The sequence below is a fragment of the Pinus tabuliformis genome, chromosome X (genome assembly GCF_031772625.1).
Source record: "Pinus tabuliformis cultivar Carrire ecotype Pingquan chromosome X, CPIR1, whole genome shotgun sequence".
NCBI classification, from domain to species: Eukaryota; Viridiplantae; Streptophyta; class Pinopsida; order Pinales; family Pinaceae; genus Pinus; species Pinus tabuliformis.
The window spans coordinates 1,003,436,298-1,003,440,648 of NC_142308.1; the positions used below are offsets into that span (position 1 = coordinate 1,003,436,298).

General features: G+C 37.2%; 1 long non-coding RNA gene across 1 annotated transcript; it reads left to right on the forward strand.

Annotated features, from left to right (window-relative positions):
* The first annotated feature begins 425 nt into the window (after positions 1-425).
* Positions 426-982, forward strand: LOC149143128 (uncharacterized). The gene is made up of 2 exons (XR_016265174.1): positions 426-501; positions 747-982. It is a non-coding gene; the product is annotated as an uncharacterized LOC149143128 (long non-coding RNA).
* Positions 983-4,351: the final 3,369 nt, after the last annotated feature.

A 4,351-nucleotide genomic window follows, 5' to 3' on the forward strand; every position in this document is an offset into this window, starting at 1 on the left:
AATCCTAGGGCCTTTTGCTCGCCCTCTTTTTTATTCTCATTTCCTTTTATTCTTTTGGAAACTATGCCACCACTCTGCATTAAGCCGCTTCATTTCTCCTTGCATCCATTCTTTGTATCTAACGGAACTTAGCCTTTGTTAATCTGGTAATATTTCACCTAGTTTATGTCATGTTTATAGTTGAAAATCTTTTTGTTTATTTACTTGGTGTTTAAAATCTCCTCTTTTCGGCTGGCAATTGAATTGGGATTTTATCTACACAACTGAATAACTGAAAGAGGGGTCATATTTCGTAAGATAAGGAACCATTCGCTGTCCATTTATAGTTTTTTTACTCTTGTATTCTTTCTATTTATTTGCTAAGAAATGAATGTAATCATTTTTTTTTCCTTCATTAATTTTCTTGTGACGTTGTTGTAGGTTGAAGACCCCTATTTCTTACTATGAGGGTTTGATCACTAACTCCAAAAAATCTATAACTCCGCCGACCCTACTAGTAAGGTAACAACACTTTTTGTGTCTCGTTCTTCTATCCATCCTAGTTTTTTATTTGAGTAATAATATTTAAGAATTTAAGTTTTTTTCTACTTTGTATAGGTGATCCCTCAAGGGTTTCATGATATAGTCACATTCTGTATTCATATGATGATGGGCGATTCTATTGTATAATGATTGTGTGTACAATTCAATTTTCCTTTGTTTACAAATATTTATACACCCTAACAACCTTGTTCCTTCGTCTACAGGTATTCTCGAATTGGATTTTTCTTTTAATGATTTATTTCATAGTATATAATGAGGCTTGTTCCATATGTTAACCCCAAAAATTTACTACAGGACATCACACTGTCAATGTTTTTCACGACACTGTTCTAAGACATTTGTACAAATGTAAGACTATCGAATTATTACTGAGTGTATATTTTGATGTTGTTTTTTCTTCTTATCAATTATTCTAATGAAAATATTTGCAAAAATTAAATACCATCCCGACACTAATTTTGTAAGGTAATATTTTGTCTATTACTTTGATTGTGGATGTAATTTCTCATTTTTTTAGTTCATTGTCTAACCCAATGTTTCAAATTCATCAAGGTAGTCATTCTTATAAGAAAACATGTTTATTTTATGGACTTTGACAACAAATTGGGTTTTAATTTTTTCCTATCAAACACTGGACTAATTTCGTCCCCACCTTCTAGGTTGGAATTTCAGCTTCCACTCTACTGCTTTATGGTTGCCCACATTCAAATTTGGTGTAATGGTTTCGAGGTATCTCTATGGATTTACTGTAGCTAGAGTTCCCAGGTTATTTTCTAAGAAAACACTTAGTTGGTAAAGCCTAAAATGGCACACTCGGTCACATTAAGTTGTCATATTGTAAAGGGTTTTGTTTTTCTGTAAGAACCTTTGGCTCTAAAAACTTACGAAGTCCTTATGTTTGGAAAGGATTGAATTTTTTACCTCAGAAATATCTCATTTCCTTCCAATAGAAGAAAAATATATTTTATGGCACTATTGTTCTCTCTCTCTATGTCTTTGGCCTACTGTGTATTTATGTGTTTAGTGGATTATTTATCATATTGGGAGTTAAAATGATCCTATACTAGTCATTCTCCATTGTATACTTAACATATTTTGATATATATTCTTTTTTTACGCCCATTAATTGATACTATGTTATTTGAATGTAATATGTGCATGCATAATTATATGGTACCGATATGTACATTCATTCATGTTGACTCATGTGTAATAGTTTCTAAGCAAATTGTTCATTCCTTTACAAGTTTATGTAAAACCCAAAAACTGGTATTTTGTTTCTTTAACCTAACCTCTTCATTTACACACACAATCATTACACAAATATTAACGAATTGTACCTATGGAATTGACTCTCTTGGTTGTTTGTCTAGTCGTCACCTTTATATTTAATTTGCACACTATCTTTTTCTCATCTACTATAGGTATTCCTTCATGTAGTTTTAGCTACATGGATGGTATTTGAAAAGCGATGTGTCATAACAAAGGTTAGCATTTAAGAACACACCGATGACCCCTGACCTTTAGGATTATTTTTTTCGTATTTATGATGTGTATTCCATAAGTCGTGTATGTTCAAGTCTCCAGGACCTCTGACGGAGTGGTTGGCTGTAATTGTAGTTGTAGCTATGAGATATTAATTTGGAAATTGAACATGACCTTCCCTATTTCATCCTTGGACGGGTGGGCCACAACAACCAATTTCATAATTTTTGTTGTAGCTATGGCATCCTCCAGAACGTTTAACTCTAGAACTATGTTCCACGCCTGTGTTATCACGGTCACCAGGCTCTGACTTCATGGTTCTAACTCTTCCTTTACTATCATAGCATGATCCTTCTCCACGAAAATTTGCTTGTTGTTTACCTTGAATTTTCCAATCACTGCAAGGGTGCACTTCCCTTTGATCCCAAGCTCGTATGAGACCCCTTGATGCAACTCTTGGAGAGTTCACCCCAATGTCTTTAATTGTGCTCATCACAATGCGGTATTCATCTGATTCCGTGCAAACAAATCCTTTTGGTAACTGTATGACTCTAAGGACTAGAGTCTGCTCTAGCTCAAAAACTTTCTCACTTATTTGCGCCAGGCTCGCTTGTAGCCCGCTTCATTTCCCAACGCTCGATTGAATTCATTGTATTTGGATCTGAAACTCGCGCAGATCCTTCTAGATGCTCCCTAGCGTCTGCATGTACTGTTGTTCAAATTGTTGCCACAACTCTATTGTGGTGTCTCTAACTTTGTCTCTCATTTCATCTAGATCCCCCTCTGTGAGGATCATTGGGTCTATGTGTGCTTGTTTATCATATTTGTGCTTCTTCCTTGGCCCGACAGTTGTCTCCTTATTACACTTCCTCAATGTGAAGGGAGTGTTTGACATCTCTCCTCTATCTTCATCATGTTCCAATAGTTCCTTCTCCTTATTATGTTGGGAAGTCGATGCTTCAACTTCCTCTGTGTTGGTGCGCTTTGTCTTGGCACACTCTTTCCTAGCACACTCTTTTTCCACATCTGCCTTAGCAACAACTTCTTTCCTTTTCTGCTCAGCAAAATCTCTTGCTTCTTTCTGTGTTGCTTCTTTATGCTTTTGTGTAGTTTTCGTCTGTACAACAGAGGTTTATCCATCTTTACTAGTACCTACACCAATGTCTATGGGTTCGTGTTAGTTTGCTAGCCAACTTCCCCCAATATCCTACACATATGTCTTTGAGACTAAGTATGGAAGCTTGTGCCATATATGTTCAGAGTCCCTCTTCTCCCTGATTGATAGATTATGGAAATCGGCCTTAAAATACATGAAGGTCCTCAACTACTCGAACAAGGTTGGAGATAGCCTTGGCCATTGAATAATTACTGTGTGAAGATCCATTTCCAGAAAATCTTTGATTTTTTGATCCTCTCCGGATCCTTTGTCACCTAGAGCAAAGAGAATTTCGCTGCCTATGGTAACTATTCTGTCTACAGAGGAAACTGATTATCCTTCAACAATCACCATGATACTAAAACAATTAGCAATAGGAACTAAGCATAATGAAATGGCTTACTGTTCTCCTGCGCTTCGTGACAGTTCGCGAGGAATTCCTTACATAAATACTATGCCCGTTTATATTGTACTCCCTTCATGCACTAGGCAGGCAATGATACCACTAGCACCAGAACTTCATCTGTGCGACATTTCCTCATAATCTTCCCTGCCAAGATTTGGGTGGAAAACTACACCGCTTGGTCTTGAATGGAGCGGATAGAATATCCGCGCGACTTCTTGACTAAGCCAATTTTAGCCTTCATCTTATCTACCAGCTCCTTTTCTCCACTTTTCCCTCCAAACTCCTTGGCAATGTCTACCCCTTTATAGGGTAGCCTTGTAATGTGATGCATGAGCATATTCGTGATAGGGATGTGTTCTCTGAGCCAAAACCACCCATCATACACTAGCGCGAGGAGCTGGCACACACGCAAAATGTTGATAATGAACCTCTGAAAATGTGGTATGCATAACATGTGCAGAAACTCAACCTACTCAATAACTCTGACCCATTTCATGGGTTCGAGCTGCGTAACCCCAGTTTCTTTGTTATAGATCTTGTTCATGTATTTGTGAGTAACCAAATTAGGGAATCTCTCGTGGTCCGTGAGATTCTAGTCCTCTATCACCAACATCGGAATGTGCACTAATATCATGCCTTCAAATTTGGTATGTTCTGGTAATAGGGGTGTCGAGACCATAAATTTTTTGGAATCAGGATCTTTGGTTACTTTTTTCTTCCCTTTCTGTGGAGGGATATACTTTGGGAGCCACGTGATAGGC